This window comes from Callorhinus ursinus, unplaced genomic scaffold (genome assembly GCF_003265705.2).
Source record: "Callorhinus ursinus isolate GAN/ISIS: 27379988/994484 unplaced genomic scaffold, GSC_fseal_2.0 scaffold15, whole genome shotgun sequence".
NCBI lineage: Eukaryota > Metazoa > Chordata > Mammalia > Carnivora > Otariidae > Callorhinus > Callorhinus ursinus.
In genome coordinates this window covers 18404219-18429737 of record NW_027397077.1, presented here as the reverse complement: position 1 = coordinate 18429737, position 25519 = coordinate 18404219, and the positions used below count along the sequence as shown (strand labels likewise).

At 41.9% G+C, this 25519-nt stretch overlaps 1 protein-coding gene across 13 annotated transcripts in view; it reads left to right on the top strand.

The window, feature by feature from the left end:
- The window catches only part of CADPS (calcium dependent secretion activator), a 472068-nt gene that overhangs the window by 186782 nt on the left and 259767 nt on the right, over nt 1-25519 (top strand). The gene's annotated exons all lie outside the window — the stretch shown is intronic.

Sequence of the window (25519 nt, the reverse complement as noted above, 5' to 3'; positions counted from 1 at the left end):
AAGAATGACATCCTTCAAGAATATGGTTACAGGATCAGATTCATGTTTGCAGTAGGCCAATAAGATGTGGGCTTATTGGTTCCAACTCATTTTCAGAAGACTGGAACAAAATATGGGTTTTATCTCCTGAGCCAAGAAATAGGTTTATCATCTGAGCCAACTCTGATCATATGGTAGCTTTGGTAAGCCCCAAAATTGGGGCTCGATGGGAAGGAGTGCAGAGATGAATTAGTGGTGTCTGCTCTGATGCAGAAGAAAAATGTGGTAGGAAGTGTGCCAGGTTTTTGTCTTCTCTGGATCAGATGGTTCTTTTCTACCTACTGGTTCCTATTCTTTGTTGAGCATAAGAATTTTCTTGGAAATAGAGCAAAAATGCAGGAAGTGGAACCCCATCCCCTAGAAGTTCTGATCCAAAGGTTTGGGATGAGATCTGAGCATCTTTCTTTCTTTTCAAACTCTCAGGTAATTCTCTATTCCCTTACATACCAGAGTTTGACAACCTAGTCAAAATGCCATCATCCATATTCTACAAGGTACGTTATTGGCAGGTTTTATAAAGACAGTGAGGTTAAGAATTTCAAGTGATGGATGGTATATGACAATGTTTTTAAAAAAAATCCATATGTATCTGGACATATAAATATATATTTTAAAAAAGAAGACCACATTGTTGAAATGATCATGCTTTCTATTCATTTACTATCTTAGCCCAACGACTTCTAGGAGAGGTAAAGGCATTACTGGCTGCCACTGAAAGAATCATTTTTGAGATGTGTCTTACTCTGTGCAGGTGGATATACATTTAAGAAATTCTGTAACAAGGCAGGTGGGATTCTCTCTCTCTCACTCTCACTCTTGCTTTCTCTCTGACTCATGCAGTAGTCTAACCACAGATTTAGATTTCCAACCTGCAACCCTAAGGTCCAGGGTCCCGCGAGGTTGGTAGGTACTGAGCAGAATTTGGTGGGCAGCAGTGGCTCCTGGCAGTGCTGCAGTGAACAGAGAGACAGCTCAGGTGCTTCTTTTTAATTTATACAGAGAAGATGAGAAATGGCCTCTGGAGCTGCTGCATTTTATTGCCAAATCAGGCACTGACGTCTCCTGGGGCCCTGGAAAGTTATTTAGTGACTCAGTTTCAGTCTCCTAGTCCATAAAGAAAGGAGTCTGCCATTCACCTTGGAGAGGAGTGTGATGAGGAAGAAAATGTGAGGTTCTCTATGGCTGCCGTGATGGCAGGGAGGATCTACTGTTGTATGTAGTCACTCATCCATTGCATGAGCACCTACTATGTGCCAGCTCTGTTCCAAGAACTAGTGCTCCAGCGATGAAGATCAGACCCTGGTCTTCCTCCCACAGAGCAAGAGGAGAGTGTCTCGAGGAGAACTTGTGATGGCCGTTAATGGTATGTTTCTAAACCACGTTTATAGTTAATCATGCAAATCTCCAGGTCATTCATCTTGAGCTACAGCATCATGTCATCATATCATTAGTAAAACTCACCAATAGGGTCTTCTTAAGCACATATTTAGCAGTGAGACTACTTGAGTAGCGAGCAACTTAAACTGATTCCAGCTCACTTAAGTGACAGCATTTATTAATTAGGGAACAGCTGAGCCGCCCCACCTGAGGAACGCCGGGAACAGGACCACCCTGAGGGTAACAGCAGCAGGTGCAGCTGGGCAGTGTCTCTAAGGTGCTGCCATCTGAATGATGCAACTCCAGCTCAATTCTGCCCTTGCACTCCTCTGCTTACATTTGAGATTCTCAGGGGGAGAATTGGCTTTATAGGTCTTATGCCCATGTTTTTAGCGTGCACAGGAGAATGGGGGCAGTGGGTGGGAAGGCCGTACCTTGTCTGAGGCTCCTATTTCACCAGAACAAGATGAAACTAGGGTGTGTGGTAGTTCGCTAAAAGAAATGCAACGCACCATTTCCAGAGAAGAAGAGACAAGCAAAACAGCAGCTTTCCACCCTACGTGTTACGTGCTGTGTGGTGCAGAACTGTGACAGTGGTTTGAGAAGCTCAAGTGGTTGACGTCAAAATTGCAGGGTGGATTTTACAAAACAGAAGCCACACATCCATGCACAGCCCCAAACCAGGTTCTCATTTTAAAAATATGGATGAATGTGTGCCTGATTCCAGAGGGTCACTGATGACCACGAGAAGGACCAGCCTCTCTCTACAAGCGTGTTCTAGTAAATGACCTGGATGATTTAAAACAACTCTTTCTGATCCTTTAGTTTCTATACTCTTTACTTGCTATCTTCTGACACTCAGAAACCCTGGTGAGTAAGCCTTTATGTAATTCATGTAATCGATTATTAAATATATCATTCCTCAACTTTCTCCTTTTCCTCTCTGTATTTGGCATCACCTCCTTAGAGTCCTCTTAAGTCAGTGGTCCTGCCTCAGGCAACAACACTGACCCAGGAGAACATACCATCCCATCTCAAACTTCTCTGCCTCCTACCATTCCTGATGCTTTGCTCTCTTGATTTGCCTCATTTTCTCTGGTTGCTCCCTCTTGGACTCCTTGGTAGTTTCCTCATCATTCTTGCCATAGACTGAATGTTTGTGCCACACCCCCTCCAAAGTTCATGTGCCGAAGCCCAGTACCTGCGGTCATGATATTTGGAGTCAGGTCCTTTGGGATTAGGTCATAAGGGTAGAGCCCTCATGAATGGGATTAGTGTCCTTATAAAAAGAGACCCCAGAGAGCTCCCTTGTCCTTTCTGCCATGTGAGGACACAGAATACAGCTGTCTATGAACCAAGAAGCAGACCCTCACCAGACAGAATCTGGCAGAGCCTTGCTCTTAGGTTTCTCAACCTCTATAACTATGATGAATAAATTTCCATTGTATATAAGCCTCCATTCAATTTATGGTATCTTTTTCATGACAGCTGGAATGAACTAAGACACTCTTAAATGGAGCTCTCCCTGTGGTTCTTATATGGACTTGTCTCTCTAGTCTCTCAGCCTTGGAGACATTCCTTCCAGTGATATCAGCTGCTTTCTATTCAGGTCATTCCCAATGCCCTGCCCCTTGCTTCAGTCACTCCGTTATGCCTTAATCTCATATTTCTAACTAATCTGCCCCATATCCTTAGCATATCCAAAATGAGCTTATCACTCAACACACCAGTTCCAGTTCCCTCTTCCAGATTTCTAACTTCTAAAGTCATATATTTAGGAAGTTAAAATAAGAACTGCAAAATGTCATCCCTTTCACTCCTGCCTCTCAGTTACCTGCCCAATCCCCTGCTTTTGCTCTGAGCCTGGTTCAGATCTTGTGATGTCGAGCCTCTAGTACTAGAGTCAACTGCTAGTTCCGTTCTTGTCTTTGAGCACTTTCTTCTTTTTCATCTGCAGTGGTTTCTCAAGCGCAAACTAAGATATACTTTTGCTCGTGTCACTCCCCACCCCAAAAACCTTTCAAATTCTTTCCCTATTTAAAGCAGGGGTCATCATCTCAAATGCTGACAGTCAATGGAAATGAGTGAAATGAGTTTGGCATTAGAAAATTCAACTTCATTGTTTATGACCCTCAGTATAAGAACAAACACAACCTAGTATAAGAAGAATACAACCTTGCATCTTATTGGAGATGATTCTCTACCACAAGAAAAATGCGACAATAAATCACAACTTCCTTTTTCCCTCGGTGTGTTGTGAACTCAAATAGGGAGTCATGGGGACTGTGGCCAACTGGAGAATGAACACCTCCCTAATGAGGACAGCTGCTAATTGGCTCCAGCTCCAGCAGGATCATAGGCCCGTTGTTGACAGATCTTCCAGATTTTTAGGATAAGCTAAAAGTCAGTATTAAAAAATATACTGCACAGGAAAATCAAAGCCCATCTTCCCTCTAAACTTGGCAAACGAAGTATATGTTTGGGGCTCTAGTCTAAAGAAGAATCAGTACTCTTACCAGCTAAAATATTTGTTATCCTTCTCTACTGGTTTTGCTCTATGGTCAAACCAAACTACTTGTCATCCTTCTAAACTTGCTGTGAGCTTTCCTACCACCATGCTTTGCTTATGCTGTTTCCTCCATGTAGAATGGCATCTCATTTCATCTCCCATTGCCACTCTTTGAAATCTTACCCATCCTGCCTACCTTTGGAGCTAATTCTTCCTAAAAGCTTTTCCAATTATTAAAAGAGAAATGTATCTCCTCACTAAATGGTTGTTGAATGAATGCACGACAGGATTAGAGGAATGATTTGCCCTGGGAGTTTTTCTTTGCCTTTCTGGATCTCAATTCTCTAGTCTGTAAAATGCATATGACTTATTTCAGTGCCACCTGCTTCATAGCAGCACCACTTCCACCTACTGTACCTACTGTTCAGGTGAGATAATGTCCTTGAAAATTCTTTATAAACTGTAAAAACAAAAAATATAATAATAAGGGATTTTACCATAGGCCTGTTAAGGTGGAAGCAAAAAGAAATGCGAAAGGTAACCAGGAAACAGCAATAAAAGCTCTTCCTGCACATACTGAAATTGAAGGACTAGATTTGAAAATGCACAATAGATAACAACAACAGAAAGATAACGTAGTTGTGATACTCGACCCTGAAAACTGCAAATGTTCAAATCAACCCATGTGGGCCCTAAATTCCTGGTACCTTTTGGGTCTCACAGTCCTCCCTGTCTGATTATTTACCTTCCTGTCGTTTAATTAAAATCAAGAAGAAGTTCCTTTAGTTGGCAGCAGTTAAGTGCTATTCCTTGGAATTTATTAACAGTCTCCCAGTAAAATGCCCCTGGCTGTTAATAGAAATGATTTCTACTTGAATCAGATGGCACTTTGCAGTATTTCCTGCTCCATTTGGGACTCTCTCACAGATTCCCTGAGGAGGTCAGTATGAATTTAGAAACCTATAAACTGATATTGAGGGCAGTGAGTGGGGAATTTTAGCCATTTTCACTTGTTCACTGACATCAGCCCTTTAGAAAAACAAGAACAGATGGGAGAGATTCCTGCCCCCATTTTGGTCCCCCTCCCCAGTCCTAATCTACACAAACAAGACTGTCGATCCCTCTTCTCTGCCATAAATAAAGCTCTTCGTGCTGTTTTGGGCTCCAAGCCTTTGGCCATAAAGGAGGAAAGTCATTCCTGATAGCAGTACCCAGGCTGTGGTGACAGCTGCTGAAGCTTTGTTGCTTGGTGGCAGCCCACAACCATCACCATTATCACAGTTATGTCACTAAGAACTAACATGAGTCCAGCATCTTCTGGGCATCACTGTATGGGGAGGAGCATGAGATCAAAGGGCATGTGTAGTGAGGGCAAACTCTGGTCCCTGACGACTTAAAACACATCCCTGCATAGTTACCCAGTGCACCCTAGGACACTCCCTAAGTGAAAGATATTATCAAATTGCATAATATTAAATAAATGATTATTTTGTAATGCACACTAAATTACTGAATTAAACTTCACTTACTGTGAACCACCAATACTAGATAGGCAAGGTGCCTTCTTGAAATATACTCCATTAACAGGACATTCAAAAAGTCAAACACAAAAGGAATAGAAACGGTAAATCCTCAAGCATATACCATCATGAAACCTGGGGATTTAATTTACCTCCCCTTGTTTGCAGACTAATCACTTTTTTTCCTTACACTATGACTTAGAGTGTACATTAATTCCAGTTGCAAGAAAACAAACAAAAAACGCTTCAGGAACTCAAGAGAAGTATCTGTCAGGTTCACAGTTAGCACGTACATGTATTTATGTTGTTTGGAACCAAAGACACCTTCCAGCCCACTGATGTCAGCTGAACCCGCTGACTGCCCCTCCCACTTGATTTTCTGAAATAACTTGGAATAAATGGGTTTTTTGGGTGTTGTTTTCGTGCCGTAAGGAAACACAGGCATATTATGCTTCTGAAATATTATATAGAGAAAAGTGAAAGAAGCTCTTTTGTTTGCCAGAAATACATAGGTTTGTTTTTTTTCTTTTCATTCACTGGAATGCAGTTAATTTATTCTCTTAGCACCACTGTTTTTCATTTGTAGTTTTCTCCTGACTGGCATGTGAACAGGTCATTTCACATATGAACCCCTAAACTGAAATGTTAGGGTCAGAGTATTTTAAGCCCCTCTCTCTTCTAAACATTAGGATCATTATCACCTCTTCTTTGATTTATATGGTATGTTTATATTTCACCAAACACTTGCATGGAGAGTCTGTTAATTATTTGTTTCTTTGATTATACATTTCTGGATCACTTGTGTCAGGGATGTGTGTGTGTGTGTGTGTGTGTGTGTGTGTGTGTGTGTGTGCAGGTCAACTTCAATATCTGTGAGAATTGGTTAGCTTCATTCTGCTCCGTGACCACGTCATGCCCACATCGTGTCCACATTATTGATTGTAAAAACCGGACAAAGGAAGTAATTGTAAAAGCAAAATATGTCATTTCTCTACTTATACACTTTTATACTCGTTTTTAAACAAGGGGATTAGATAACATGCCTATTGCAAAATAACATTTTAAAGGATCAGAAAACTACTTAGAAGAAAACAAACACCTCCTGTTTCAATTATCTATGATGAGTACCTAAGAAACTGACCCCAAAATTTTGGCTTAAAAGAGCATTTTATAATCTGTCATGATTTCGTGGGTTGGCGGGGATTAGGTGGGTGTTTCTTCTGCTCCATGTGTGTTGAGCTTCACATTGCATGGCAGCCAGGCTCCGAGAGCCGGGAAATAGAAGCTTCCAGTCCATGCAAGGCTTGGACTCAGAAGTGCCAGAGCATAATTGAGCCACATCCTGTTGGCCAAGGCGAGTCATAAAGCCAGCCCAAATTCCAAGAGCGAAGAGATAGATTGTACTTCCTATACCACGAGGGGCATATGAATCCAGGGAGAAGAGGCTGTCTGGAGAACATATTTGGAGACTGCTTAGTACAGTTAACATTTTGACATCTGTAGGCCCACTACTTCTCTGTTTTTGTGCATGCACATGGATATATTTCCATGTCAAAAATGGGTTTCTGTTACTTCTGTGCAGTTGTTTTAGTAGCAGGATCCTTTTTTCAAATGAAATGTTTCAGGGATTAAAGTCTAAAGCTGCTCCGCTAGAAGTGAGGGTGGAAAATCTGGAGCCCTCCTCCTCCAGGACCTACAGGGGACCCCAGGACTCAGTAGAACACAGTTTGAAAACCAATGACTAAAGAATGATGGCTAAAGCACACACAAATAATGAGAAATCCAACCCAGGTCTCTGACTCCACAGTCAGGATTCTTAACTATGCTATACTGAGCTCAAAGCCAATTTTCATTTCCATGCTATCTGCTATGAATCTCCAGTTAAAAATGAAACCAAGACAATTGATAGTTGATGGGAGAAGCCAATGGGGCATGTTAACTATTTTATTCCTTGAGATTCTTTGTCCTCTCATATGATTTGAAATTAGTTCCCTAAAAGTCTACCCACTTGGGCAGTACATCCTGGGTTTCTTTGGAAGCCTTCACGGAACTATCCTTTATACCCTTGGCTTTTATTGAGAGTGGATATAAGAAATGGCCTTTGGAGGAATGTTTGTGCATTGTGAAACCACTCTTTTCTGACGCCAACTTTTAATGGACAACCTTTGCAGGTTGTCCAGTGGCAGGTTCCTTTCAGGGTTCAGAAAGAGCAGTTTTGAAATTTGATTATGCAAACAAAATAATTCATCAAGCCCTTCATTTTGCCTTTTGTGATTAGGAATTCAGAGTCCTATTTTTGTTCAGTTTTACTACGTTTCCTTAGCCTATGTTTTTGAATGAGGTTACCATTGCCAGATTCTAGCTGATTCTTGTCCTTTTTAGCCTTGTTTATAGAGGTTTGTTGCATCCATACCTTTTGAAAGCCACCTCATTCTTTTGTGGAAGCAAAGTAAGCATATTATAAATTATAAGTAAATAAATAGATGAATCACCTTCCATCTTTAATAGGTCGCAGAATCTTCAACTGTATCTGATCTTATGCCCTACTATGGTTGTAAATTACTGAGTTCAGGAACAAAGTCTTTGCCTTCTGTTTCTCTCACCATGTTTCTCTCATCATCTTATCCTGCCATAGGTTCTTTTTACAGTTCTACTTACATCCAGCAGGAAAAGAATTTTCCCCCAGCATCTCTCTCAGAAAGGTGAGAATGTCATCTTGCATCTGATTGGTGCATATACATTATACAAAAGTATCATGTCCATGGTCCGGGCCCTGTGGCCAGCTACCTGGGACCTGCTGAATGACTTAAGCCAGGGAGGACTCTCACCAGGAGCTGATAGGGTCAGCTTTCCCCAAAATGCATGAACCAATGAGGGAAATGGTGGATATGGAATGAAATTTAGAGTGTTCTTACAGAGGAGAATGGAGGAAAGGTATCTGGTTGAATCTTGGCTGTGTCCTTTATTGGGCAAGTCAGGTAAGCTTTCTAATCATTTGTGTTCTCATCTGAATTGAGGATAAAAATCCTTCTTTCCCCAGCAGCAATGAGCACATCTAATGCCCATATCTTGGTTTCTAATACCATTCTCCCATGAGAGTAACCAGGGCTCCTTGGAGAAATGACTAATTCTAGGGCTAGGGTAGACCATATACAAGATGAACCTGGAGCATTATGTAGTGCCAGAAAGTAAAGAATCGCTCAAAAAAAAAAAAAACCCACAAAATAATGGACATATATATTAAAGAGACACAGAAGCCAACATAAAGAACTCCCAAAGGTCTAATCAATAATAATTAGAGCAACACATTAAATAACACATTGGGCTATTATAATGTAAAGTATAAAATAAATATCCTTAAGTCTATACTGTAATAAATAAATGACTAAATAAGTAAAGGAGAGGAGACAAATGGGAGACAAATCTCCCATACAGAAGAACTCCAAATAATTTATGTAGATACTACTCAAGGAATAGTATCAAAAAGTTTGACTATACTTAGTGACTTGCTTCCAAAGAAAGCAGTATGAAGAGAGGAGGTGGAGAGGAAGTAAATTTATAGTGGAAAAACCTGGAAAACATTTCCTTAGCAAGGTGATAAAGGTGGGTATCAGTGATAACTTATGTTGATAGCTTGTACCCTCAATATGCTATGTTGAGAAAGGCTATTCATTTCTGTGGTCTTCATCCTCAAAACCCATAAGCCTGGTCTATCCATGAGAAAAACCAGCATTTCTCAAATGAGGGACATTCCAAAAATAACTGTCAAGGTTATCAAAACCGAGGAAAGTGGGGCACCTGGGTGGTTCAGTCGTTAAGTGTCTGCCTTCGGCTCAGATCATGATCCCAGGGTCCTGGGATCAAGCCCTGCATCGGGCTCCCTGCTCCGCAGGAGGCCTGCTTCTCCCTCTCCCACTCACCCTGCTTGTGTTCCTGCTCTCGCTGTCAAATAAATAAATAAATAAATCTTAAAAACAAAACAAAACAAGGAAAGTCTGAAAAACTCTGATAGTCCAAAGGAGTCTGAGACATAAAGGCAAAATGTAATGCAGTATCCTTAATGGATCCTGGAAACAGAAAAAGGACATTAGGGGAAAAACAAAGAAAGTCCACATAAATTATGAAGTTTAATTAATAATAATGTATCAATATTGGTTCATTAGTTTTGACAAATATAGCATGGTAATGCAAGATATTAACAATAGAGGTACCTGGGTTTGAGGTATACAAGAACTCTCTGTACTATCTTTGCAACTTTTCTATAAATCTAAAACTATTCTAAAATAAAAAGTTTATTTAAAGAGAAAAAGCCCTTCTTTATGGGATTGTAGTCACAATCAAAGAAATTTATAAAGTACTTAGCTCAATGTAGGTACTTGGTGTACTTAGGAGACTTGGCTACCATCAGCACCATTTACCCTTAACCTTTCTGCTCCATTCTCCATATAAGCCATTTGAAATGCTAATTTGAGTTTCTCATCCCTCCTCTCCCTATTTCCCACCCTACCTTCCAGCTTTAAAACTTCTAGTGCTTTTCTACGGCTTCTAGGATTAAAAGGAATAACTTTCCATGATCTACAAGACCCCTTGCACAGTCTTTCCATGACCCTATGCATGGCTTGACCTCTGTATATCTCCCCAGCCTTATTTCATATTACTCCCCTTCTCGCCCTGTACTCCATCCATATGCTAATCTGCTTCCAAATTCTCCTCTGCCACAGGCCCTTTGCACATACTATGCCTGTCTGCAAGGTGCTTTTCCACTCTTTGCATAGTTAATCTCTACTTAACCTTTATTCTCAATTCAGGAGCCACTAGGTCAGATGCCTGTCACATAATTTTGTTCTCATCCTTTGGAGCAATAATCTATTCGTAAGTTTTTATTAATATGCATAATTAATGTCTGCATCCTTCATTAAGTTATACATTTCATAAGAGAAGAGCCCGTTAGTTCATTTATGCTTTTCATTGTATGCCTAGCTCCTACCACATTGCCTGGCACAATCTATGTTTCATAAATACTTAAGGAAAGAAGAAGGAAAGAAAGAATGAACTGCCTCTATTATTATCCTTTTTAGAAACCTTTTTTCCCAGAGGTCCAGACTTTCCCAATAAGAATTTTGAAATATTAAACTAGTGTCCTGACCTCTCAGCTTCCAATTCTTTTGAATAGCAAAACTTAGGAGGGTATTAAAATGGACTAGTTTGAAAATCCTATAACTCACTGGACACTACCAGTTTTCAGAGGTGATTTTTGAAGCACTAACATTCAGAGTGGGGAAATAGTGCTTGCAAAGGAGTACACGAGGCAGTCATGAGGAACTAGCACCGCAGTGCTTGGGACTTCCTTGCAAGGGTTCCTATGTAAGCTCCTTTAGGAGTTAAGTGTCTCACATAACTGGGACTGAGTGGGTTTGTTCTGGCATTTTCTGGTCTTTTAGTGATTGACCAGGTTCCTGGGGGTATAGGTTTCCAGTGCTAAAGTAGAATAAACAGTGAAAAAAACAGCTCCTGCACTTATCTTTAACATAAAAAAAAAAAACAACGAATTCTTTCCTTGATTCCAGAAATACTTTTACTGTGGTATCAAGGCACAGCCACAAAATCTGTAGACTGTGAAATAGGATTTCAATTATTGAGGAAGGAAGCCTCTACCTTTCCGAATTGCCTTCATCCCTTGCGCTGCCAGAAATAGCTCACTACCGTTCCTTCCGATTATTTTCTTACTGCCTTTGAATCCGTTAGTTAATAAGGCAGCCCTGAAATAAATACTTTTTAATTCCTCTACAGGTGCAGACATGGTATATCTCTTTCAAAATGATTTTTCCCCAACTAAGTTCCCTCTGAAGAACAAAAGGCCTAGAGTGTCATTCTTCCCTCTTTTCATCCACACACAGTACCCTTTGTGCCTCCCTACCTATTACATAAGTCAGTCTGGAACAGAATTTAGAATAAAGCAGAGGAATTTTGGAGACCATGTAGACATAGTGAAGTCACTGATTCAGTGATTGAAGAATCGGAGTTCCTCAAAACAAGATTTTATAGTAGGAACTCTGAGGGTCAACTTTGAAGGATAGGAATCCAGTCTAGGTTTTTGTTCATGTGGATTTGTCAAACAATGAAAATCGTGCCCACCATTTCTTTCTTTAAGGTTTTATGGGAGATCTAGAGAGAAACTGGATATGGTTCCTGCCCTTAGAAATTTCTAGTCTTGTAGGAGCGTTAGATAATGTGTGCAAATAATAATAATAATAATAATAATAATAATAATAATACCAAGTTCCACAGTGGTAAATGCTGTGAGAAAGGGCCACCAGGAAGGCTACATACAGAAAGCTCATTTCCTTCTTTCTTTCCACAAGAATTTAAGCACCTAACAGACCAGACTCTATGCTATTCTCTGAGATTATTATGTGGAACAAAAACCGTGGCACTTACAATCTAATGGGGAAACAGGCATCAGTCAGCAATCATACTAATGGATGTACACTTGAGGACTAACCTGAATTCTGTGATGGCAAGTGCATGGTTTTAGGAGAGCCTTTGACAAAGGAGTCTGGAAGACAGGATGTGGTGGAAAGCCTGCCCTCACAGAGGAAAGATGGTGGTTGCGGGGGCGGCTGGTGGCTGTGACTTTGAACAGAGTGGGGTGAGAGCATTCTAGACAAGGCAACGGCACATCTGAAATGGGCTCTGAAGCCCAGGGGATCCTAGTCATGCAGAGACGTCTTCTCATGAGAGAGACCTTCTTCAGCCTCTTGTCTTCCACTCACATATCAGCTCTCATCCCTGGGGCTCCATTCTAGAGCCTCCGATGGTGAGGGTTCCCTGGGCCAGCATCTACCTATGAGGATGAAGTTCCAACAGAATGGCTCTAGCTCAGCTACCTTTCTCAGTGTGCACTTGGCCCGTAAAAAACCATGCATCTTTGCCACACCAAATAGTGGTGGTAAGGACAGGCCATAGGTGCTCCCCTATTGTGCCATCTTCCTTCAGTTCTCTTTGTGTTTTAGATCTGTGCAACTAAAAACAGCCAACCAGTTGGCTGCAAAGCAACCATCCCGCAGGAAAAATGGGATGCCCACTCTCTTGCCAGCATCCAGGTCTTTCTGTTATTTTCTTGGAGGAAGAGCAGTAGGTAGCCCTACAGGGAGAATAAAGAAGAGCCATGGCAATTGCCACTTGCTCATGCTCCGGGAACCCTGATAGTTCTCTTTCTTTCTATTAGTTCCTCTCCTCTCCTTTCCTGGTCTTTTGCTTCTATAACCATGGGGCAAGGCTAGTGGGGAGGGTCAATGGGATGATGATTAGGGCCAGCAGGTCAAGCCGGACATCTCTTAATAAACCCCAGGGGATGTGAATATCCCCCTACAGTCTGCGTCTCCAATTCCTGAACAGCAGGATGAATCCCATTCGACAGCCTGTTGGAGATGTTTCTTTGGGTCAGTGTGTTTCGCCTCTGCAACTTTGTTCATGCAGAAATCATATGTAAAATATCCATACATTTATGCTTAAAAATTTTTTTAACAAGGGAAGGATGATATAAACCTGGGCCCCAGAAATCTCAGCTTCATGCTCACTGTGTGGTTTATCAGGGAAGAGAAACTGGCTTAAGATATTCTTGGGTAAAATGAATTCATTACAAGCTCTTTCTTTTTCTGCAAGATCAGCATGGTTTCTCATTCCAATGAAAGAATCCCCAGAAACACAGATGTTAGAACCAAGCATTTTTTTTTTCCTTATGAAATAGTGATGTTGGGAAACCTAAAAAGATTAGTGTAAATGGAATTTAGTGAGGAAGGAGGGCAAAGTCTTTTGCCTGATTGGAAATGAAGTGGGGTGTTTCTACTTTTATCTTAAGGTGAACTTGATGAAGGAATCAAAGGATCACCCACCTAGACACCCTCCTCACCCTACTTCTCTCCTACCCCCCCTCCAGGTTTTCTACTTCTTGTGTTCTGATTTGGTCCTGGAAGCATCTCTGGATTTTATTTTATTATTTTTTAAAGATTTTACTTATTTATTTGACAGAGGGAGAGAGAGAGCACAAGCAGGGGGCGCGGCAGGCAGAGGGAGAGGGGGAAACAGCCTTTCCCGCTGAGCAAGGAGCCCGATGTGGGGCTCAATCCCAGAACCCTGGGATTATGACCTGAGCCGAAGGCAGGCGTTTGACTGACTGACCCACCCAGGTGCCCCGCATCTCTGGATTTTAAATCAAGGATTGGTGGTTGTGTGTTCGTGTCACCCTGACCCTCTGAGCAAAAGGTTGGGGACCTGGTGTGTGAGGATGCTGCTGCAGCTTCCTCCTGGAACCCAGAAGCTGGCCGCAGGAGCACACACAGCACATAGTGGGGCTGGGACGCTCAGAAGGCTGCCAGCAAGCTTCCAGCAGTCCCCTGTGTTTTACACATCTCAGTGAAATAACCTCGAAAGCAGGGTGCCACATAGACCTGTCCAGATTTTTTTTTTTTTTTTGTGCAAACCTAGCACCTTCCTGAACAAATTTCTTGACCACAGCATGAATGGCCAAAATTCCCATTCTTTTTTCTTTCCTCAAATTATTTCACATCTCAGCCCAGCTGGTAATATTGGGAAATGTTTAACAGCTAGAGGATTAACATAATGAAGCTAAGCCTCTGTGTCAGTTTGACAGCATCTCTTTGCCTCCATAATCAAATGTTGTCAGGGCACACATCTTGCTTGCCTGAGGTCAAACGTCTACAGCAGGATTTCTCAACCTCAGCACTATTGACATTTGGGGCTGGATAACTCCTTGTTGTGGGGTCTGTCCTGGGCATCACAGGATGTTTATCAGCGACTCTGGCTTCTTACCCACTAGATGCTATTAGCACTCTCTCCTTCAGTTGTGACAACCAAAAATGTCTCTAGACTTTACCAAATGTTCCCGGGAGGGGTTTGGGCCAGGGGTGGGGGGTGGGGAATAGCACTCCCACCTCTCTACCTGGCTAAGAACGACTATCCTATAGAGATCATAGAATTTGCCAGAAAAAAATCCCAATCCGGGTCTCTGTGGAATCTTAATGTTTCCTTAGCAGACTTTTGTTAAGGGGGGACCTGATGCCTTCATCCTATAAATTATGATGGCTAATATCACCGTTTATGTTGAAGATTGTCTCCTGAATGTCTGCAGCCCTGCTTTCCTGATAAGAAACTAAAGGTTGCCATGAAATGAATCATTCAGAGGGGTTTGCAGGAGGAGGTATAGCTCTAATCCTTGGCTATTCCCCAGTGCTGGCCAGTATAAATTGCCAGTGCTTGTTGACTTAGAGATTAATTATGAATGATAGGAAAGCTTATGAATTTTTCAGAATTTTTTCCTTGCCGGGTGCAGCAGTCTGACTTACTATCAGGAGTATAAGATCCGCTCCAACTGTCCTACATCAAAGCCATAGGCTGTCACCCGGGGCGTTATCTTGTTCCATGCAGGCTGGCTGCATATGTTGACTCCAGATTTTTTAATCAGCCATTTCCAACTCAACTGCACATGTCAAACTGTAGAGACAGACTCCATTAAGTACTGTCTGAAACCAGCGGGGACCTCGTGGCATCATGATTTGATGTCCCTATGGCAGAATTTTACAGTAAGAAGTTACAGGAGTACACATTTTGCTGAAATGTCAGCAGAATGCCTATAAGACTTAAAACATCAACAACAACAATAATAATCTCAGTACAGTCCTTTCAACTATTCAGAGGTTATTCATGTCTATTTAGGTATCTCATTTTTTTCAAACCCTACAGTTTTAGATCATTCCCTTATTTTTATCAAATATAATGAATAGGTAGCTGATCTAGTCATCTCTTTATCAATAGAGTTGCTAATGATGACCATGATTATGATTAAAAACATAGAAGATAATTTTCTAATTAAAAAATGCTCATAGATTAGCTTAGAATATTGAGAGTTACCTGTTACGTGGAGGATAAAATATTTATGTGCAATCACTCAATAAATATATTTTGAACACCCACTTTATGGCAGGCACTAGCTGAGCTATTAACCTAAAAATCATTTGGGTTTTAACTTCATGTTAAAACCACTTCTCAAAAATGTATTTTTCCACTCTCTTGCTTTAGAATATAACAAACATCTTGTTGAAAGGCACCATTTTGCAAATCAATTCTGTGTCTAGAAATGCTAACATAAAAAGAGCAGGTTATTGACCTGATAAGTATATTTGGTATTGGTTTTTAAAAACACAATCCTTGTTGTGAATTTACTTGTGAAAGTAATTTTTTAAGGTGGTTAATTGAGGTTCCTGGCTAAATTTCTGTTTCCTTTGAGATTGTACAGTAATTATGAGGTGCGGTGAAATTTACTACAATTGCTACAAAGTTATTTCTCTAAAGGCCTTATAAAACATTCCCTTTGCTGGGAAATTCAACTCAGGTGCTTTTGCAAATGTGAAAGGACAACATCAGTAGATGAACTATCTAATCTTAAAAACAGTTTCATAGAGGATTATTCTTATGTCTGAATTGCAAATAAAATTTCAAGAGACAAGAAATCATCTATCTTGATGGTGATCTACTGCTCAAAGTGTTTCTTGGCCTGGACAATTGTAAGTACATCAAAAAATAAATCAAAAATTGATGTAATGTATGGTGATTAACATGACATAAGACTGTGAGGCCCTAGGCCCTTCTTGAGTTGAACTTCTCTAGTGCCAGAATTATGTATTTCAGTCAATATTCTTTTGATTTATATGGCCTAAAATACACTTTATTTGCAGATTTTTCTCTCAAAGGGGAGTACTTCTTTTTATTTCCCTCCTCTCAGCCATATTTGCCTTTTACAATGAAATTTTAATTATGTTACACCATGTTCACTTGTGTTAATTTGAATTGATATAGAATTATCCACACAGGTCAGGTAAACTAGAGTATCAAGCAATTTCCAAATACTCAAAATAGATTTTCTGTTAGAAGATTTTCTACTTTTTTTTAAGCAGAATCCACAGTTGTTTTCTGTGACAGAGACAAAATATTCTCTATGTTCCCTTACATTTTCTTGATTCCCTTGCAATAGTTAGGGCCATATGACTAATTCCAGCAAACAGGCCATGAGTTCTATGCTCTGTGTTCTCCTGTCACAGTGAGCCTGGAAGCTACATGTTGAGATGGCAGAGTCACAAAATGGTGGTGCTTCCATCTGCCTAGGTCCCTGAGTGACTGTGGAACAGAGTCCCCCATAATCCACATGGACATGTAGAATAAGCAAGAAATAAACCACTGTCGTCTTAAGCCTCTGAGATTTCAGGGTTAATTTGTTATCAAGGAATAAATTAGGCTAGCTGGATGAATTTGTTCCTCTTTTTGAATTTACTTTTTCAGTATCATATTTTCAGTATAACACGCGATTATCCTTGTTTGTGATTGACATGGAATTACTGACCCCAACTTCATCAAAAATACAAAGTCTTCTACTTCCAAATCCCCCCCACCACCACCACTTCCAACTTTTGGAATATGGCAAGAGTAGGTGTTCATATATTCCCATAAATAAATTAAGAACTGTCACATATATTAGAATAGATATTCTAACGCCTTTGCTCATCTGTAGCACATGATATAGTCTATTACAAGCAGAAAGCATTTAATAAATGCAGACAATGTAATTTGATGTTTTAAAATCATTTATTTTATCCCATCTGTTGGAAAATTTGGGACCTCACTCTTTTTTTAATATTACCTCCTCCTCTTGCCCACTGACACTTTTTAAATAACTAATAGAAAATATATCTACTTGATTAATGGATTTGACACCAAGAACTAACTGTTCCTTTGACAGGTCTTAATCAAGGTGAAACACACCTTTTAGAAATATTTTTGGCTTTAAACAATGGTATCACCAGGGTACCACACTCTTCAGGGCAGGCAAAATGAAGATAATGATATATGTGGGTAGACTTATGAATAGACCCAATTTCTACCAGGTACTTGTGTAATGATCAACCTGGGACTAGAAGTTAAGCACGTCTTGTATTTGTGATGTGCCACTCAAAAGAAACAGAGGTGTATGTGACAGTTCTCATGTACCCTGAAAATTATACTACTTTGCCCCAATTTTAATTGACATGAGCACCTCTATGACTTACAGCTCTGAATGTTTTCTACTGCTCAAGATGTCTGTTACACACACACACATACATGTACACTTACCTGCTTGAACATACACATTCACTAGAGCCGTCATTGTAGAAGCCAGAAAACTCGATTTCATTTTGTCCTTGTGAGTAACTTTTATACTGCCTTGTCAATATTTGAAAATGAAATGCATTTCCTCTTAAAGAGTGGGCATTTTTAGCAAAAGCATTCAATTTTATTAGTGTATATAGGTATTTTGGACATCACTGGATGTTTTCTGGATTTCTTGTTGAGCACATTATTTTTGCCAGTTATAAATTGTTTTTCATCATGACTCAGTGATGCAATATCAAAATTATATAATGGTACAAAAAAACATTTTTATGTCCCATAATATTTATGTCAAAATCTCCTAGGGTTCATTTTGAAAAAGTGACCATTTTCCATCAAATTGGCTGCCTCAACAGAATTTCAGAAATTAGTAAAAACTAAATTCAAGACTAATGACTATGAAAATAGTAATTTACATTTGTGAGCTACTTTGCCAATTTTGAAAAATAACCCTTTTTTTTTGAAAGTTATCCCCACTGAACATTACAACAGTGAACTGTTGAAAAACTTACACTCTGGATTCAGACAGAAATGAACTCATATCCCAACTCTACCCCTTCTCTGAGATGTTACCTTAATCTCTCTGAGACTCAGCTTTCTCATCTGTAAAGTGATCTTGATTGTAATAGTAATACTTATCTAGGATTAAACGAGGCAATGAATGAGACACTTGGTATGGCCAGGCTATAGTTAAGTACTCAGGATTCAATATACATTAGCTCTTCTGTGGACCATAAGCTTAAAGAGGGCAAGGTCTATGTCTGTCCTGCTCTCACAGCTCAAACCACAATGCCTGCGTACAAAGCAAGCGTTTAGTGAATATGCTTTAAATGATGAATTGAATATTAATATTCCCAGTTTCCAGATGAGGACACTGATGCTCCTAGAGTTTCACTGGTTCACACCTCAGTTATTCACAACTCTTTAGTCAGTTATTTTCTGCCCTTTCTGTACTTAAATACTCAATTTCAGTTATATGTTCAACAAGGATTTAATAAGTCTAAACCATTTGCAGTCAGATTTCTCTTAGGTCATGATTTGAGCACCTATTAAGCATCAGAAACCACACTAAGTGCCTGGACAAACTTATCTTATTAACTCATCAGAACAAGCCCAGTAGATATTATTAGCTCTATCTCAAATTTAGTTCTGCAAATATTCCTAGCTCACCTACCATGCATCAGTCACCACAGATCTTAGCGTGAATAAGACAGACAAGGTCCCTGCCCTGGAGGCTTTTATAGTCTTGCAGACAACACAGCAGGGAGCAAATAATGCAAATGTGATGGAAGGAATAAAAGAGGAGATTCAGGATGCTGTGAGAGCCTAGAGGAAGTGACCTTGCCTGGGCCCCAAAAGTCTCCTAAGGAAGCATTGTGGAGGCTCAAACCTGGGTTAGGCACACAAAGGCCAGAAGGAGGGAAGGGAAAGCATGTGCATCAGCCTAGGGCCATGAATATGTCATGTTTGAGAACCTAGAAGAAGCAGCACAGAATGACTCGAGCCTGGAGGGCAAGATCCAGTGTTGGCAGATAAGGCTGGAGAGCTGTGCAGGAACCAGATGGCAGCAGCTCCTTAGGCTTTGAGAAGGACCTCAGACTCCTATTGCCAAGGAAAATGAAGCATTACTGACAAGTCTTAAGCAGGAGCAGGATGCAGATGCTGAGCATGGATTCAGTCCTTTGTTCTCAAAGTGTAATTTGCAGCATCAGCGTCATCCAGGAACTTGTTAGAAGGGCACCTTCTTGGGTCTTACCCTAAACCCACTGAATCAAAACTCTCTGGGGTTGAGCCCCACGACTGTGTTTTCACAGGTTCTCTGGTTGATTCTCATGTGCACCATAGTTTCAGAACCACTGGCTCTTGGTAGAAGTTCTCAAGTTTTGCTACACATTGGAATTACATGGAGATTTTTTTTAAAATGCTGATGCCTGGGCCCACCCCAAATGTCTGATTTAGCTGGTCCGGTTGCAGCCTGCATATTGGAATTTCCTTCCGTCTCCTGCAGGTGATCTCAATGTGCAGCCAGGATTGAGAGCTGCCATGTCAGAGAGGATGCTGGTGAAGAGGTCAGCAGTCCAGGACAGAGCCAATGGCAACCTGGCTTAGGGAAGTGGATAAACAGAATAGGTGGATTCCAGAAATATTTAGAAGGGGATGCACAATTACAAAGGGATAAACCAACCTAGTTCCAAGCATCCTCTCTTCACAAAACCACCTGCGTCACAAAATACCCTGGGCTTCGGCTGTCACACTCCCACCTGGAAAGATAGTGCCCACTCTTCTTTGAATGGCTCAGTTCTCTGTGTCCTCGGGATAATGCAGGTGAACTGGACCATCTCCCAACCCCAGCTGTGAAGATTATTAAGATGATCCATAAAAAACACAGCTGTGTCCCTCATGCTGGATAAAAACCAGTGTCTGGCCTCGAAAGTACTAAATTATAGACTTGAACCGGTAGACCCGCATCCTGTCCAAGGGATCATGCTAAGTGCTTTACGAGTACCGTTTCTCATTCTCATTAGAAGTGTCTGCTGTTGGCATTGTTACTATTAGGACTGCCACTTTGTAGAAGAGGCCGCAGACAGAGACAGTTCCGTATATCGTGCAGTGTCACGGAGCTGGTAAGTGGCAGAGCAAAGATTTGAGCCCAGATCTGACTGTTAACAGTTCCTGGGTCCCTGATGACTGTGCCCTATAGCTATTCTGGTGGGGAAGGGAAATGTGAGACTTGTGAACACACAGAAGGCTTAGGTACTAGACTGGCTGGTGGTGCCTATAGAGCCAAGTTGATACATGGATCAAGTAATCAAGGAGGGCTTCCCTGCAGGAAGCGGGTCTGAAACCAGACCCTGAACTACATGTCAGATTTGAAATGGAAAGGAGAGAGGAGGTCATTCCAGGACTGGGTGAGAATGGGAAAAGACTGGTTGAAAACTGCAGGATCATAAAGGAGTAGATTGGTTTTCTGTTTGGGGTATTTTTATGTATTTATTTGCTGCTTGCTCAGAGAATTACTGCATTTGGAGCTCTTGTGTTATATTTACTGCATTGCCAGAAGCCAGCAAAGACATAAAACTGGTGACTCAAATACAGAGGATGTTCTTATTGGCTGGCAAACCCTGGGAGCTCAACCCTGCATTTTGCAATCAAGAAGTACCTCCCTCAGATGGGAACTTTGACCTACTCAAGGTCTTCTCTTAGAGAGGAAATAAGGCATGGTAAAGAGAGACACTAATGATCTTACTTTAACTCTTCAACAGATGAGGTAGTATTTCCTTGAGTGATTTTTATAAAAACAGAATGGAATTGAGTATGCATGGGACACCAAATTCCACATTTTCTCTAGAAATAATCCTGGAACAGAGCTCTAGTAAAGACAGATCACAGGCAAGCCTGCAGGCTGCACGAGATCCACCCCCCAGTAATAAAAATAGAATAATAAACCTGCAATGTGTTGAACCCCTACAGTGTGAAAATGTCTATTATGATCATCATTATAGTAGTCCTCTAAGGGTATTACTTTAAAGCTATGGGTAGAGATGCTCAGAGAGGTTGAATGCCCTGGCCCTGGTCACACAGTGAGTATGTGTCAGAGGTTGGGTTTGATCTTAAGGTTTTCTGATTCTAAAATCCATGCTCTACTTTCTAAGGCATGTGTCTTCTGTGAAGGGCCAATTATCTCTGAAACTACTGGCAAACGACTTAATCTTTTGAAACCTGGTTTCCTTCCTCAAAGCAGGGAAAACTTGTTCTGCCCCTTTTAAGTATTATTAGAATCAGATTTTGTGTAAGGATGAGATACACAGGCTGCAGAATGTCAAGTACTAATAGCTGCTGAGATTTACTGAAAGTGACGGCGTGCCAGGCTCTCTGCTAAGGGGTATACACATACCATCTCATTTAACCTCTCACCAGTCCATGCAGTAGGTATTATCATTATTATTCCCATCTTAGAGCTAAGGGAGTTGGAAAAAAAATTAAAAATTCGGGCTCAGAGAGTTCTCATAACTTGCTCAGCACTGCTTGGCCTCAAAGTAGAAAGGCAAGAATTTGAAGCTGCACAGTAGAAGGGGAGCTCTTGCCGACCACATCCTACAGCCTCATCAGATGTGGACAAAGGGGAGAGAGGTCGGCAGGAAAGGAGTCTGGATGTGGCAGCTAGGTGCTGAATGCAGTGATGTAGCCACAGTCCAAACCTCAGTACATTCTTGAGACAGGAGCTTGGACACCTACATCCCCTGGAGGGAGACTGATGCTGTCCTGGCTGTAACTTTCCAGACTGCAGTGTGCCAGGAGGGCAGGATTTGCTGGAGCAGTTTGTGAAGGAGGAGAAAAAACACAGGGCTGTGGAGGAAAGGAGGAGCGTGCCGGCTGATAGCAGTGCTTTACAGGGAAGCGCCTCTGCCCTCCTCTGCAGTCGCTTTTGGCAGCCTCCTTCTCAGACACTAATCCCTGGGAACTAAGGGGCCAGGCTAGGAAGTGGAGAGAAACAGGGAAAACAGATCCAGTGAACCTAGGTCAGCAGGTGGCTTGCACTGCTGCTGCTGACAGGCGCACCTGCCTCAAGCCCCCAGAATGTAACTGGTGACAGGCCAGCAAAGGTCAGTCTTTGCCTATTTCTGCAGAGAATGACCCTTCCCAGAACACAGTCATGAAGCAGCAAAACATAGCAGGCTAGAAGTTAGCAGGTGGGGAACCTGGTCCCAGCCCTCTCACTGATTATTGTGCGACTGTGGGGAGGTCACTTCTCCTCTTTGGGTCACATTTACTTAACTCAGTCCTTTAGTTGGTGAGGCAATTATCAGAGCCCACTATGTGTTCAGCACCACGCTAGGTGCTGGGAATGCAGAGAGAAGCAAAACCACATGCATCCCTGCCCTCATGGACCTTAACAGTGTAGTAGGTAAACATCAAATAATCACATAAGTGCATGTAAAATTACAATTGTGAAAAATACTAATAAGAGGAGAGTTGCATAGTGCTAGGAGAGCTTGGCAGGAGAAACTCACCAAGTTTGGAAGGTCGGAGAAGAGTTTGCTGCAAAGCCTAGGATGAAGAATAAAAACTGGTTGAGTCAAGGAGGAGACAAGGGAGAATGTTCCAGGCATGGGGAACAGCATGTGCTAACACCTGGCAGCAGGAGAAAACAAATCCTTCCAAAGGCCTCAGCAAGGAGCCCAGTGCCGTGTACTGAGGTGGGGGAAGGGGGAGATGTGGTTTCCAATAGGCCACAGAGCTCAGCAGGGCCCACACCTTGCTTGAGCTTACTACACTGTCTCGAGTGCTCCTTGCAGCCACAGTTCTGGATCATTTTCATTGTAGTCCTGAGGCTGAAGTTGCTCTATTCGTTCTGAGGTTGAGTACCGCAGATTTTTCCAGAAAGTAGAGCAATTATTCAAATAATGCATAAAGTAATCTGCCTGTTTCTGTTTAAATTTTCTGCATATTTGAATCAAGTCTTCTTTTTGCTTAACTGGAGACTGCCTTGCAGCAATAATAATGATGAGTTTGGAAGAGTCCAGAATTGGACTTGCCCCCATATCATCGTAATGTATAAGCCCAAAGAATTCAGGCATCCTAGGGAAAGCTGGTGCCCAAGGATATCTCCTATGCAGGCTGATCCTCCAGGACCTCCAGGGCTAATGAGGAGATTCCAAGTCTGGGCCCAGTGATGATTTCTCTGTCACCCTAGAGATCAAACAGAGTATTCCTAGCTGGGTCCCTCTTAAACTGACATATAGATCAATTTACATATTGGGGTTGCTTCCTCCTTTTCTCCTCCCTCCAAAAAACTGGATGTGTCCATGGATATGAGAAAAATGAAGCACACACGAGAATTGTCAAGGTGAGCATATCCCAAAATGTGCTACACAAACGTATTACACACAGGATCAGATAAGTTTGGGAAATGCAGGGCCACACAAGGTTGTCTTCTCACTGATGTGTCTTGCTCTATAGGAAGAACAGAGAGAGAGAGCCGACTCTAACTGGCCACATACCCCTTTCTCTGCAGAATTAGTATGCCCAGAATATACCTTTGAGAAATGCTTGTCTAGACTTTGCAGATTAGTGGGACATAATAGTGAGGGTTTGTCATTTCTCAGGTGCAGGGACTATGGCTAGAGAGGTCATGACATTGGCCCCAGGTCTCCCAGCTAAGGGCAAATTGAGGACCAGAACAAGGGCTCCTCTTGTCTACTCCAGGGCTTCCCCATCCAGGGTCTAGTTTCCATCATAAATCATGAAGGGCAGGGAGGGGAGTTGACATCTGATGAGTGTCCACCCTAGAATCAGGATAATTCTAGAAACCATTTTCTAAATTGTAAGACCTACTATGTGCGAGCACCATGCTAAGTGCTTTGCATGTATATCATCTCAGTCAGTCCTAAGAACACACTGGGGTAGGTATCTTATGTTATGCCAGGAAACTGAGGCTTTGGTTCAGTCCCTTGTTCAATCCCTTTGAAAAACGAAACTGCAAAGCCAGGATTTGGACCCAGGTGGGCCTGACTTCCCTTGAAACATGCCACATGTCTCATTTAGTCCTTTCAGTAGCCTTGCAAGATCAAAGTGATCCCCACTCAGCTGTTGAGGAATCTGAGGCTCAGAGGTTGAGAAACCTGACAAGGTCATGGAACCAGGAAGTAAGATAGCTGGGCACAGACTCCCCTCTGCCCTGTTCTCAGGCCTGTATCCCCTGCTGCATGGTCTTCCTGAAGGTGTGAACCAGGCCACAGCAACGCTGGTCTGAGTTCTTGCCTCTGCATGGACTAAAGGGGCACAGCCATGAGCTGGAGACGATCTCAAGCCTTGGGATGGGCTGGAACTGATGGCTTAGGTGATACCTGTCAGCACTTGGGCAGTGCTGGGCTCAGCTCCCCATCACTTTTAAGAGAATAGTGCAGGGAAATAGTCCCTTCGCTTGGCAGGCAAATCATGACAACCATCACGCCGCCTCTGTTTGACCTTTGCTAGTAGGAAGATTATTTGTCTAATTAGGTAAAGAGCCTTCATGCACGTGTACATATTTTAACCCTAATGAGCTGTCAACGGGAAGGTTTGCCCTTGGCCTGGTTTGCCAGCTGATCTTTCCTTTCCTTGGTGGAAAAGGCCAGTGCAGTAAATAGAACCTTGTTTCCATGGAAGCTCACTCTCTGGCTTTTTCTTTCTAGCACTTGAAAAGGTAATTACTTGATTTCTCTTTATATTTTTGGATTTCATACTGTGGGGCTGTCAAGCTCCTCGATTGAGGATGGCCTTCTCTATCATGCCAAGCTGTTTGAGGGAGCTTTGGTTGCATTTCCTTTCTCATCCTCCCTTCAGATCATTAGCTGTCAGGCAGCTATGTCTACATTCTGGTCACTCCTTCTAATTAAAGTCTAAGAGCAAAGGGACTTGACCCTGGAGAATGTTGGTGACACTGGGAAGCCTAGGAAATTTATCAAGAGAGGGGAGCCCCCGATCCCTTCCTTTCTAGTGCACAGACTATAGAGCAGCACCCCCATAGCCGCACCAGAGAGGGACACAGTCCCGTCTGGCACATACTCATCTGAATCTTGGACGCCCCACTGTGGCCCATGTCAGAAATACAGCCACCGTGGGCTTGTTTAATAACACAAAAGGCAGCCACCATTTCCTGAGGGTTTGTTTAGGAAACTGTTGTGCCAAGAACTGGGCTGAGCACTTTATACCTGGTGCCTCAGTGAATTCTCATGATAGCCTTAGGTCGATTTACACTGATTATTCAGATGAAGAGACCTGGAGCATAGAGAGGTTAAGTAACCCCCTCTACCCCTCTACCCCTCTACCCCTTCTACCCCTCTACCCCTTTACCCCTTCTACCCCTCTACCC